Genomic DNA, 15,156 nt, shown 5'->3' on the forward strand with positions numbered 1-15,156 from the left:
TTTGGTTTTTCTCCGGTACCAGGAACCGAACTCACGACCTTGCGCTTGCCAGGCAGGTGCTTTGCCGCTGAGCTAAATCCCCAGCCCCAGAGCTAAATCCCCAGCCCCGATTTCACTCTTTATATTATTTATATCTTGGGTCTCTCCTACTAGAGAAACCATATGATATTTAAGCTTTTGCGACAGATTTATTTCACTTATTTATTTCATTATGATCAAATTTATTTTATTATGATCTCAAGATCATACCCCTTTTAAAGCTCTTCATAAAGTTTCCAAATTTATTTCCTAATTTAGATATGCTTCCTGAAAACCTCACCATGTCAAATTATTCCTTATTACTAAACCCACTGGCAATGTCGAAGACTTCAACTCATTTGTCTCTTAAGTAGCATTTGACTATTGATCATGTTTTGGTTCTTGTTTTTCTCCCTTTCATTCAATTAAACCATAGTATCCTATGCTGAAGGGCTTTGTAAGCCATTATCAGGGTTTTGTTTCTTTTAATGAGAAGAGAGGGGGTTTGGGGGGTTGAGAAGATCAAGTCACTGAAAGGGTCTCTCTACCTGCTGCAATGAAAAGAGAACAGCAGCAGAAGGACCAAGTGAGAAGTTCTAGGACTGAGTCAGACCAAAAGGACATCAGTGGAAACAAAGGGAGTGACTGCCTCTGAATAATCTTAAAAACTCATGCTCACATGATTTCAGTGCCATCCATGTGCTTGATACTCCCAAATCTGAAATCTTCTTATTTACAGTCCAAATCGCTCTCCTGAGTTTCAGACATATGTACCCAAGTATCTCCTGGTCACCTCCTCTGTCAGTGTTTCATAGGCACCTCAATCTCTCCTCTCTCCTCTAAAACTTTTTCTTCTCATGCTCCCTCTTGGATACAGGCGTGCACCCACACTTTCCTATTAAGGCATTACCTTTAAAAGGCCACTGTCAACTCGTATGTTACTGGCCAATCTGTGCTGGCCCATAAACAACTTGGCTTCCATTAATGTATCTGTGTGGTTTATTAGATTTTTCTGCTTATCATGGTGGCTTAAAGGATTGGGCATAGGACAGAGAGGCTTTAAGGAATAAGAAGATGCAGTGCTACCTGAGAGCATAGTTCAGGCCAGGGTACTATACTGGTGCTACACTAAAATCCCCGAGGATAGATGATGGGAATTATCGCGTGAATTCCTTTCATTTTGCAGCTCTGTGCAATAGGGCACCACCACTGCCATTGGGTCACATGATTTTGAAGTGATTACTTTTGTTACAAATAGCAAATTTACCACAAAACCATTATGTGTGCATTAAGTCTCTCTATATATTGCAGAATTTTAATATATGAATTAAATTTTCTTCTCAGTAACTTTTTGTCTACTTTCTCTTACAACTTTAGAACTTAGCCTTTACTCTTCTCATTTGTACCAAAAGAGCTACTTTTGCTTCAGAAAAAATATTTAGCTAGAGGGTTGTGAATCCTTTTTCCATGATTCATGTTCTTCCAAAATTTGTGTGTCAAAGAATTTAAGAAGTATCTTAATATTTTGTATCTAACTCTTATAAGTGTTTTTAAAAATAATAATAGATATAAGGGAAGTAAGCTTTCCTACATTGTATTTTTACCACACTATATATATGTGGGAAAGAGTCTTGTAAAAATCATTAATGTGAGACTAACTAGGCCAATGACAGCTATTATTTTTTATTAGAAAATTAACTGCAAAATGAATGTTTAGGTGCAAGCTTAACATAGTTAAAAATGCAATTAAGTCTGATTCCTTGACACTTGAAAGCTCTTTTTATATATTTATCATTTATTCAACCAATATTTATTAAAGGCTTGTTCTGTACCAAGCAGTACGCTTGTGCTGGGGACAGAGTGTAAACAAAGGCAAAATGAGCTTAATAGTAGTGGGGAAGGCAGACAATAAATAACTAAAAAGTCATGGCTGCTTGTAAATAAGTACCAGGAAGGAAGCAAACAGAGCGGAAGAGACACACACAGACACAGACAGGCAGACTGGGGAGGTTACTCGAGGGTAGAACTCTGAGAAGGTGGCTGAGGTGAGGCCTGGGAACTGAAAGATGAAGTAGAGTTCCCCACAGGAACTAGGAGGTGCTGCCCAGGAGAGGGACCAGCAAGAGCAAAGGTGCAGAGGCAGGAAAAGCTCATACATGCTTAAGAAACAAAAAGGTGGCTCCCATGAAGTAACCACAAAAAACAGACACAGAGCAGCTGGAGAAAGGGACTGGAGCTAGAACATACAGGATTGTGTGGGCCTTGCTTGATAAAGAATTTGGATTTTATTCTGAGTGTGATGGGAGGACGATGGAGTATTGTGCAAAGGAATGACATGACCGGCTACTGTCCTATCCTTTTTCTTTAATTGTGGAAAAATAGACCTAACATTTACTATTATAACCATCCTTAGAAGTACAGTTCAGTGACATTTAGTACACATTATTGTGCAGTGGCACCACCGTCCATCTACAGGACTGCTTTCATCTTCTCCAGCTGAAACTCTGGCCTTATTAAATACTCACTTCCCAGCCCATCCTAAGCTCTGTTCTACTCTCTGTCTCTATACGTGTGCATATTCTAAGTATCTCATATAATTAGAATCATACAGTGTTGTCCTTGTGTCTGGCTTATTTCAACTAACTTCATGTTCTCAAGGTTTATCTAGACTGTAGCATTTTTCAGAATTTCACTCTTTTTAAGGCTAAATAATACTCCATTGTATGTTTATGGTACCTTTTGTTTATGCATTGATGGATGCTGTCTTCTGCTTTTTAGTGAAGGATTATCTTGTTTTTTACGGAAAGAAATCACAATGTGAAAAACAATGGTACAGTAGGGGTACATATGATAGGATTTATATCTGGAATAACAGTTGTATTATCATAGTATCAGTTTGGTTTTCTCTTATATAGAGGTGGGTAATCCAGAACTACTGTGTGATCTCTGTTGTCACCAGAGACACCAAATCCATTCTGGCTTTCTCCTCCATCATCTTTAGCACAAGGCATTCACACCCAAGGCCATCTTGTGGTCCGTGGTAACCACAACAGCTCCCATAACTTTGTACTTTCTCCAGGCAGCAGGAAGAAGAAAGGCTATAAAACAAAATGGTGCCCTTGCCCACTGAGTAATACTCTGTAAAGCACTCCCTGGCAAGCGCATGGGCTCATCTTGCCTGCAGTGGAGTCTGGAAATCTAGTTGTTGGTCTGTGCACCTTGTCATACCCCACAGTGTTCAAAGTCTCTTAGTAAGGAAAGAGGAAAAAATTTGTCATTGCCTCAGAAATACTAGAAGTATTCATAGAGCCTTGAAATTTTGGCTGTTCATGATGGTTGGTTTTCAATCTTCTAACAATGGCTTAGTGTAAAAACTGATTTTTCATTCCCACCTCCGTCTTGCCTCTTCCTTTCTTTCATTTTTAGTGCTGGGAATCAAACCCAGGGTGTTGTACATGCTAGGCAAGAACTCTACTACCGAGTTACACCCTCAACCTGTTGTTTTCTTTTTGTTAGGAATATAAATTTAAAGGGAACTCTGGTCATTTCTGGATTTCAGGAATGGACAGGAAGGCTAAAAATACAAGAGAAGAAATTAGAGGCATTATGTCCAATCAGATACAATTTCCTCTTGTTAAAAATTCACACTAATTTTTTCATATTTTATCTACTTAAACATAAGATGCATTTTTCCACTTGTATTTTTTTGTTTACTTTTGTGGTGAGGTGTGGCTTACATCTAGAAAAGCCCAAGAACATCTGAAATATAAAATTAGTTGAATGTTCACATTTTACATTTACTTATACACCTGATGTGCAACTGCTAATTGGAATAAAACAATTTTTTGTATCAAACAATTACCCATAAATTAATTTCCTTCAATTTTTCTCCCAAATGTACCCAAAGGTAATTGTTTCTATCCAATGAAATATATCTTTTTAAACTGTTATTTGGAAGTGTGTGAAATGGGCTAAAGAATAGTAAAAATAACACTTTTGCAACTTTCATCCAGATTCAACTACTATTCATATTTTTCTCTTTATGATTTGCCCTTTTCCTTTCCTACCTTCTTTTCTCTTGGTGCTTCTTTCTCTCCCCTTCCCTTCTCTGTCTCCCTTACCATACAAGTATTTTTTTTCTGGAAACATAGGAAAAGTTGCATACATTATGTTCCTATACTCTCAACATATCAGTGTGTGTTTTCTAAAAATGAGATTGCTCACTTATGCAAACAAAACATAGTGACCAACCACAAGAAATTTAATATTAGTATTTTTATCTAATCTACCATCTGTACTCCAGTTTTGTCAATTGACTCAATAATTGTACATATGATAGGATTTCTCCCCCTTCAATATAAGATCTAGTCTAGGACCTGGTATTGCATTGCATTATCATATCTTTGGATTCTAATCTGAATGAGTTTCTCAGCCTTTCTCTGTTTTTTTGTTTGTTTTTTTTTTTTTTTTTTAATGACATTGATATTTTTAGGCTGTGGTGTAACTTAGTGGTAGAGCACTTGTCTAGCATGCACAAGGCCCTGGGTTCTATCCCCAGCAAGGCACATATAAACGAACAGTAGAAAGAGAGGTTGACACTTTAGAATTAGAGAAATAATTTCTCTAATTCTCCTTTTGCTTTGGTCTGGTGTTTCCCCATAATGAGATTAGGGTACATATCCTAGCCATAACACCACAGGAGAGATATAGCCTCAGAATATTGTGTGGTGGCACAGGATGTCTATCTGCCCCTCCTTGGTGATGTTAATTTTGATCACCTGGTGAAAGCTTTGTCTGATTTTTAATGCACTGAATGCTATTTTTTTCCTTTACATGTAATTAGAACCCATTGGTAGATATTTAGAGACCATGCAAATGACTGGCTGTGGTGTCACACATCTGTTATCCCAGCACTTGGGAGGCTGCAGCAGGAAGATCATGAGTTCAAGGCCAGCATAGGCTACATAGTAAGTTCAAGGCCAGTGTGGGGTACATAGCAAAAATGCTGTCTCAAAGAAAAAAGTGATGTGAATGTCCAGCTCTTCATCAAAATCACTTCTGATGTTAGTCACGTTTCTGTTACTATGATACAATACATGAGATAGTCAAGTTAAAAGAAGTAAAGATCTATTTAGCTCATGGTTTCAGATGTTTCAGTCCGTGGTTGCTTGTTCTTGTTGCTTTGGGCCTGTAGTGAGGTAGGACAATATGGAAGACAGGGAGGAAGCTTGTTCACTTCATAGCAGCCAGGAAACTGCAAGAAAGGAGGGCTCAGGTTCCCAGTGTCTCCTGTGAGGCCACACCCAAGTAACCTAGCTTCCTCCCACTAAGCCCCACCTCCTGAAAGATGCAACTCCTCCTGGTGGTGCAACAGACTGGTGACCAAGCCCTTAACACATGGGGCTTTGAGAGTACTTACTCAAAGTAGATCATTCATGAACAATTTTTATCTGTCAATATTTATTTATTTTTTGTTTTTGTTTTTTTGTTTTTTATCTTTTCTTCCAGTACCAGGAATTGAACTCATGACCTTATGCTTGCCAGGCAGGCACTTTGCCACTGAGCTAAATCCCCAGCCCCTGTCAATATTTATTTTAATGATTGCAAAAATTACAATTTCCCAGATCCTACCCGCCATTAGCATCATCTCAATATTAGGAGTTAAAGCCTCTGGGAAAAACTAAAAAATGTCCAATTCCTAATTTCTCTTAGCAGGGTCTTTTTACTCTGCTTGCTGCAAAGTAGTTGAAGCTGCCTTACTTTTACCTCACATTTTTTTCTTGATTACTTCCGATGCAGAATCATGATATATTTTCATTGTAGAAAATTTTCTAAGAATCAGAGTTTCAAGCACATCTTACCTTTAATACCTATAGACCCTTAGAAGATGAAGCAGAGCATCTTTCATTTAGAAAAATAGTTCTACACTTATGAGATTATTATTTTGAAAACAGAAACATTACTTAGGGAAGGAAAAACATAATTGTAATTTAAGATTCGAGCAGTGGCAGTATCATAGCCAATGAGGTTTATCTGAGGCATGATTATTGCTAATTGAGACTATAATTTAACACTTTGTTTCAGGTATATACTTTAAAGACTAGTGTTAGACTTCACTTAGGAATTCTTAGAAGTAATGAGGAAAACGTAATGTTGATATTTGTAATGGGAGCTGTTCTTATTAAGGACATGATGTACAAACTGTCAGCAAAACACTGAAGAAGAAAAACGTTTTACTTGTTTTCTGTTTCTGTAGGTTACTTTTTTGGGAATCATTTTTTCTTCCTTAAAATTTTATGTATCTATTAGGATCTTTCTTAGAAAGTTTCCCTGTATACATGTCTTTTCACTCAGGGAAAGCTATGACAGCAACTCTAATAGTTCTTTTTTTTTTTTCTTTTCAGTTCTGAGAATTGAACTCAGGAGTGTCCTATGACTTAGCTGTATCCCCAGGCTTTTTATTTTTTATTTTGAGACAGGGTCTTGCTAAGTTGTCTAGGCTATACTCAAACTTTTGATCTCCTGCCTCAGCCTGCCAGAGTGCTGAAATTACAGGCATTGCCACCATGCAACTCTAATAGTTCTGTCCTTAAAACTTGCCCTTATCCCTGTGATATGAACTGGATCCCACTGATGTGTGGGTACCTGTAGGAAGTAGTGGGTAGATTTTGAACCAGTTCTGAAAAAATGGTCCTGTTTCCCATCTCAAAAAGCAGCTATGCTACTTTGGAAAAGAGTTTTGTGGTGTTTCAAACAAATTAACCCTACAACTACCATATAACCAACTAGGAATCATCAAATCGTGTGCAAAGACTTGTACATGAATGTTAATAGAACATTTAGACATAATAGTGTCAAACTGAAACAACTTAAATCTTCATCAGCTGATGAATGGAGAGATACAACGTGGCACATCCATCCACTGGAATTCTTTACAACACCAGCAATGATTGAGCTACTGATACTACACCACAGATGAACCTGGAGAATGTAATGCACAGTGATATTATTGCTTGATTCCATTTAGAGGAGGTACCCAGAAAAGGCAAATTTTTAAGTTCGGTAAGTAAATCAGTGGTTGGCTAGGGGCAGAGATTAACTGTAAATGGGCATGAGAAATCTTATTGCAGGAATGGAACTTTCCTTTAAATTGATTTGTGATAATGACTGTACCACTGTGACAATCTTATTTTGAAAGACTCGGTTATGGTTTATATCTGAATGTCCCCAGAAAGCCTCATGCCCTCAGAGATGGAACTTGTGGAAGGTTACTACATTGTAGAGGTGCCATAGCGGGCTTGGTGTTGGAGGCAGAGCCAGGTCAGAAGAAGTGGGTTACTGGGGCATGACCTGGAAGGGGCATATCTGCCTCCCCTCCTCCTCTGTTGGGGCTTTGCTTCCTAGTTGGCATGACATAAGCAGCTTTTCTTCTGCTATCCTCCTCTGCCATGCTGTTCTGCCTTGGAGCCAGCAAGTTATGGACTAAAAACATAGGCAAACTAAACCCCTCTTCCTTTAAGTTGTGGTTATCAGGCATTATGTCCCCATGATGAGAAAGTGACTCCATCTTTCTATTTCTCTATTTTCAAGGAAAATTTCTAAAAACATTTTAAAGCCATAATTTAAGTTTTTCCCATTAATTGGATAATTCTTATTTTCCTTAGTTTCCATTACTAGGACTTAGAATCTGAAATAATTTCTGTTCTATGAACTGTTTTTCACCACCATGTAAACTGGTGGCTTGAAAGTTTACTACTGAAGGTTTCACTTTTGGTGTTCTAAAGGATTTGAGGAAATCTTTTTTATGCTTTTAGAGAAGCATTTATTCTTCACATAGGTAAAGGTTTCTAGTAGATGATGGGAAAAAAGAAAAGCTTTGAAGATATCTCAGATATCACAGTATATACTGTGTTGACTCTTTAAAATTATCTTCAGATTAATTTTAGTTTACAAGGCACTGTATGGAAAACAATAGGTATTTTTCAAAAGTTCTTTAGCAAAGTAGTGCTTTAAGAAGAACCCACAATGAAGGTTACAGGTCCCTATGTTTTATAGTTGACAATAATTAATAGCCAGTAAAGACAATCATGAATGTTCCCAATCCAAAGAAATTATAGATGTCTGATGTGTTAGATTTGTCAGTTACCCTGATGTGATCATTAGACTATATATATGTATTGAAATATCATACTCTAGAAATATGTACAATTACTGTATTTCAATTAAAAATAAAAATATGTTTAAGAAAAGACCTATATCTTCAGCTTTGTGTTGCTGCTTGCCTGTGGTATGTCCCTGGATAAGTCTAATTACTTCTAGGTCTTTCTTTTCTCATCTCTGCATTGGGGACAGTATCGACCTTGTAGCAATCTTGTGAAAATTATCTAAGACAATGGATAAAGGCATCTTAAATGGTCTAACTAGGCTGCCAACTGGGAAGCTGTGCTGGTTTATCTTGACTGTCAACATGGCTGGACTTAAAGACTTCTGGAGAGGTGACTGGATTCTGAGAACACTAAACTCATCTGGCTTAACCCATGAATGAATTCATAGCTGAATAACCTATTGGAAGGTAGGGCCTGGTTGGAGGAAATGGGTCATGGAGGCATAACCTTGAGGACTATATCTACTCGCTGTCCTTTCCTTTGAGGTTCTTCTCCTGCTTTATGCTTCTAGATGCCATAAGCTGAGCTTTCTTCTACCACACCTTTTTTTTGGTGTCAGGAATTGAACTCAAGGCCTTGTACTTGCCAGACAGGCACTGTGCTGCTATGCTATATCCCCAGCCCTCCACCACAGCTTTCTGCTGTTATGGTTCTGCTTTGGAGCCAGATGACCATGGACTTAACCTCTGAAACCATGAGCCAAAATAAACCTCTCCTTCTTTAAGTTGTGCATGTTGGGTACTTTGTCCCACTAACGAGGAGGCACACCATATGTTTTATTTATTTCCATGGAAAATTCTCATTGGTATTAGTTTGTACTGTGTTGTTGTTGGACCTCTCTCTCTGCCTCCCTCCCTCCCTCCCTCTCTCCCTCCCGAGTTGCTGTCAAGGTGAAGAATGAAAACCATCGCACATCTTGTGGTTTTGCTCATTTGCTGTTTTTTGCAATGCTGGAGTAGTAACACCGGGCCTCATGAATGCTAAACAATGGTTCTACCACTGAGCTATGCCCCCACCCCCATGGTTTTTGGAAGAACAAAGCCATCATTGTATTTACATTATCATTCACAACAAAAATTTCATACACAGGGTGTTGAGGTGGTTAACAGAGTGGTACTGTGTATAAAGATTACAATTCTCCACATCCTCATCAGCACTTGTTATTTTCTGGTTTTGTGTTTTTATAGCCTTCCTAGCAAGTATGCATTGGTCTCACTGTGATTTTTGTTTTCATATTCCTAATGACTAATGATGCTGAGCATATTTCATGTGCTTTTTGGCCATTTGTATACCTTCTTTGCAGAAAAACCTATTCAATTCCTTTTCCCATTTATTTTAAATTGGATTATTTGTTTATTGTTGAGGTATAAGAGCCATTGTATATTCTGGATACTAGACCTTTACCAAACATATGATTGTAATTATTTTCTCCCATTCCATGGGTTTCCATTTTGCTTTTATGATAGTGTCCTTTGAAGCCCAAAAGCTTTTTTAATTTTCATATAATCCAACTTTATCATTTTTTTCTTTTGTTTATTGTGGTTTTAGTATCATATTTAAGGAACTACTACCTAGTCTAAGGTCACAAAGATTTATGGTTGTGTTTTCTCCTAACTATAAACATAGTTTATAATAGTTTGATGATGATTTTATCTCTTACATGTAGGTCTCTGGTCTACTTTGAGCTAATTTTTATATGAAGTGAGTTAGGGGTCAGTGTTCATTCTTTTGCAGGTAACATCCAATTGTTTCTGCCATTTGGTGAAAAGACTATTGCTTTTGCCATTGGACTGTCTTATGACCCTCAGTAAAAGTCAAATGGCCATTGATGCATCAGGTTATTTCTAGATCCTTAATTCTGTTTCATTAATCTATGTCTTTCCTTAGGCGAGTACCACAATGTCTTGATTATCATCATTTTGCAGTAAGTTTTGAAGTTTGTGAGTGTGACTATTCCTGCCTCATTTTTCTTTTTCAAGATTTTTGGGTTATTTGGGGTCCCTTGCATTTCTATATAACTTTTAGGATCAAATTGCCCATTCAGCAAATTAGAAAAAGGAAAAAGACAATTAACAGAGATGGTTTTAATTCTTTTTCTTTCTTAACTAGACATCCTCTATTTCTTTTTCTTACCTAGCTACCCTCCCTAGAACTTTCAGTGCAGTGCTAAATAGAAGTGGAGAGAAAAGATATCTTTAACTTATTCCTGATCTTAGCTGGAAATATTTCCATCTTTCACCACTAAGTATGATAAGGTTTTTTTCATAGATGCAGTCCAAAGGTTTTTGTGGGTTCTTCCAGAGACAGTTTATTTATGTATATAAAAATATATATTAACAAAAATGTTAGCCAATATATATTGGTCTCACCTTGAATTTTTAACATAAAAGTGAACCTTGGAGATATTTCTAAATCAGTACTTAAAGAATTTCCTCTTTAAAAAAATAACGTTGCTAATTTTTCTGTTGTGTCCATGTACCATTTTTATTTAATGTCTTTCACTAAACCTATAAACTATCAAGCAATATCGGTCATATGAATTTAAAATCAGCAAGCATTTACCTCTAATATTTATCTAAATGTTACTATTTTGTACAGCATAAAATATAAGGCCCATGTTTCATTCTCTACATCACTTTCATTTATGGAATAAAATAATTTTTAACATTTTGCCCTCTCTATTGTACTGATCTGTTTGCTTTGATTGCTGAACTACATGAAAATATCTTGGAGATTTCTTGATAGTTCACCCCAAAGAATAAGGACATTCTCCTAATTAACTACATATCATTATCACTAAGAAATTAAACAACTTATTTCTAAATACCATCAAGCATCTCATCCTTCTCAAAATGTTTTTATTTCTTTCCCAAGATGTCTTTTTTCTTTTTTTTTTTTTAGCTATGTGTTTAAAACTAGAATTCAATCAAGGTCTACACTTTGTATTTTGAGTGTTATCTCTCTTAAGTCTCCTTAGGTGCTAGAGCATTTGCCCTTTTTATATTTTTAACAATACTGACTTTTTGAAGAGACTAAACTAGTCAACTCCTAGAATGTCCAACATTCTAGATTTGGATTATTCTTTGTCTTAATTACTTTTCTCTCGTTGCTGGGACAAAATACGCAATTCCCAAAGTTAAGGAAAGAAGGTTTATTTAGCTCACAGTTTGTAGAGGTTTCAGTCCACAATCAGCTGGCTCCAAGGTAGGGTGGCATGGCAGAAAGGCAACCATTCATGGCTGCAGAAGATACCAAAAGCAACAAGACAGGAGAGAGAGACAAGACTTTTTCCTCCCTTATGTTGTATGCAGGCTACCCACCCTAGAGTAGGTATAGCACTCACATCCCCAGTCCCAGCACTGAACCACAAACTCTAGATTCAGCTGCCTCCAAGTGAAATGCAGTAAAAATTGTGAATTCTGAATCAATCTAGATTCAGTCATGTCCCCCATGACTGCATGAGGCTTTGGGGCGACATCCAGGCACAAATCATAACATTCCCTCATGGTATTATTAACCTTACTCTTTTACTCCCAGTATTTTCCACAAATTTGAAAGTCACTTTTGAAGTTTTAGGTTAGATCTGGGTTAAATAGGTTTTGAAAAATATTTAGAAATAAAAATATATATTTATTGGATCCTATCAGGAGGCATATGACATTGTTATTCCTCTGCTTTTGTTTATCCTTTTGTTTAAATGGTGTCCACTGGAACTCTTCACTGAAAATGGTGTATCTTCCCTCCTTAAACTCCAAAATATACTCTCCTTTAACCATGAGAATATGTCAAAGATTGGAAATAAGATGAGGGAAATGTATTTACCGCTTTTCTTATTTACATATTTTTTAACTTAAATATCAGACCTTTATTTATAGGTAATTTTTAGACACAAAGACAAATTTACAAGCGACAGTACAGAATATCTTAGGCCATTTTATAGCTTTCAGAAGTATGATACGATCAATTTATAACTGTAGGGTCAACAAAAAAGTTATTCCATTAGAAATCAAGATGTGGGACTAAGGTTTCAGTTTTTAACTGACAACTAACTAGCTAGTCAACTTAATTCATGTAACTTCTCCAGGTGCTAGCCTATTCATCCCTGACTTGCAATAGTCTTTATATTTTCTGTGCAGCTTTAACAATTCACAATTTTTACTGCATTTCACTTAGTGAAAGATATTAGATCACCTTTATTATATACACCATGTGGGAACTTTAATTTTCTCTAAAAAATTTAGAAGTTATAGCCACTGGGAATTTCACTTAAATCCATGATTAGGGAGTGCCTATTCCATACTGATGCTCAGTAACTGCTTTTGTGACCAGGATGCAAGTTGATGATTAAACTTTTGCTATAATAATCATTTCATCCCATATGACCCAAGAAAATAGTTTGATATCTATGTTATTTTTTTTCCTCGATGTTTAATGTTGAGCTGTGTTGCCCCAAATTCTTATGTTTGGGCCTTAACCCCAGGAGCTTGAAGTATTAACTTATTTGGAAATAGGTTTATGGTCACTGCAGATATAATTAATCAAGTTAAGATGAGGGCATTATTAGGGTCCCTGAGCCAATATGAATAGTGTTCTTGTAGAGAGGAGAAATTTGCATACACACATATGCACACAGGAAGAGCACCATGTGAAGATGAAGAAATATCAGGGCAATATGTTGTCTACATGCCAAGGAATGCCAGCAAGCCACAGGAGCTTCCAGAGAAACATCGGACAGACTTTCTCTTACAGCTCTCAGCAGCCTTCCCAACTCTACTGACACCCTGATCTCAGACTTGTAGCCTTCAGAATTGTGAGATAATAAATTTGTTACTTAAGTCACCTAGTTTGTAGTACTTTGTCACAGCAGTCTTAGCAAACTAATATACTTGGTATCCCTGATGTGGTAATCAACTCTTTGACCAATTATAATAGACTATGTGGTGGCACATGCCTATAATCGCAGCACTCTGGGAGGCAAAGGCAGCAGGACTGCAAGTTCAAGCCCAGCCTAATAATTTAGCAATTTACTGAGATCTGTTCTCAAAACAAACAAACAAAAATAAACAAAGGACTTTGGATGCAGTGGTACATCCAGTGTAGCTCTTGAAACTCTGGAGGGGGCACGGTGGAGGATGAAGGAAAACAGAGGCAAGATGCAGACAGCTGAGGTCAGTTGGGTCCTCCTCTTCTGGTAGGAGAGAAAGAACTGCCCAAGGACTGCAGCACACTTATTTATACACTCGGGAGGTTATTGTCAGTTGAAACCCCTCTGCCTAGCAACTTGTTTGCTTGGCCCACCTTGGGGCACTTTGAACTCGCAGAGCTGAAACAGCTTATGTACGTGGCTCGCCTTGGGCACTCTGGGTTCTCAGGGCTGGCCTGACTCTAGCCCCACATGTGTGATCAATCTCCAGCTTCAGCCGCTCTCCACAATGTAGCTCAGTGTGAAGGCCTGGAGTTCAGTCCCCAGCAACACACACACACACACACACACACACACACACCACACCACACCACACCACACCACACCACAGGCTTACCCTTGGGTACATGTCAGGACCATGACCACTATGGTTTAAATGTTTGTATTCCTCCAAAATCCATGTGGAGACATAATCCTAATGCAGAGTTATTAAGAGGTAGGGCTTTTAGGAGGCGATTAGGTCATGAGGGACTTACTCTCACGAGTGGGATGAGTGTCCCCATAAAAGCTCTCACGGGAACCTCTTTCATACTTTTTGCCCTTTGCTATGTGAGGATGCAGCAGCAAGATGCCATATATAAACCAGAGAATAAGTACTCTCCTTAGTAAATATGCTAATGCCTGGGCTTTCCAGACTCCAGAATGGTGACAAATACATTTCTATGGATTACTGCATCTAAGGTATTTTGTTAAAGCAGGAGGAATAGACAAAGATAACATTTGTGTTCATTGGTTTTGTCACTATGACTAAATACGCTAGATAGTCAGCTTTTTGGCTCAGTCTTGGAGGTTTTAGTCCACAGTCACTTAGCCCTATTGCTCTAGGTCCCAGGATGAGGCAGCACACCATAGGCAGGACTGCGTTCTGTTCGCCTCGTGGCTGGAAACACAAGAGAGACAGGAAGAGGCCAGGTTTCACAGTCTCCTCTGAGGACATACCTCCAGGGCTCTGAAACCTCCACAGACCACAAGTCCTTAGGGCTTCCTCCTTCCTAACAGTGCCATGGGCTAAGAAGGAAGCCTTCAGCACATGGGCCTCTGAAGAACATTCCAGATCTAAACTATAGCAATGACCAAGTTGAAAAGGTCTTTTTTGAAAGTTGTCTTAGGCCAGACATGTTTTTTGACCCATTCATGAGATACTTTGCTCATATTTTGCTTCTGGTAGGTTTTTAGTACCTAGGTACGTATGTGCATGTGTACACTCTTGGGCATATGCTAACTTATCCTTGCAATAGATTTTGAGGCTTGATGCCAAAGAAGAAGACAAGAAGTAATTATCCTCTAAATGCATTTTAATATGTTTGCTGTTTTACCATATATATGATCACATCTACAGTACACAAAAATTGTAATCAGACTTTTCAGTGGAAATCTCAATAATTGCTCACACTTCCTATGTGGATATTAGAGAAAACATTTGCCAGATAAAGCTCTAAAAGGTCTTAGTTTCATAGAAAAACCCTCTAAAGAATATAGTCATGTAGGATGCAGATTGATGTGCTAAAAATTTCTCATTTCTAGGTTTTGCTATAATCTTAGAATGTGGAGCTCTGAACACATGTTATATTTCAATAAATAGTTTTTTAAAAAAAATACACATGTTAAAATGCTCTGCAATAAGGAAGGATAAGCTTGAGACATTTCTAGGTAAATGGATGCACCCTGAGACAATACTCTTTTTTTTTTTATTTTAAAGATAAAAGGAGGGAAACATTAACAGACATACAACATTTTACAACATATCACAAGCACAATACAGACAACACA

The sequence above is a fragment of the Chinchilla lanigera genome, unplaced genomic scaffold (genome assembly GCF_000276665.1).
Source record: "Chinchilla lanigera isolate Chin_1 unplaced genomic scaffold, ChiLan1.0 scaffold00020, whole genome shotgun sequence".
In the NCBI taxonomy this organism is placed as follows: Eukaryota; Metazoa; Chordata; class Mammalia; order Rodentia; family Chinchillidae; genus Chinchilla; species Chinchilla lanigera.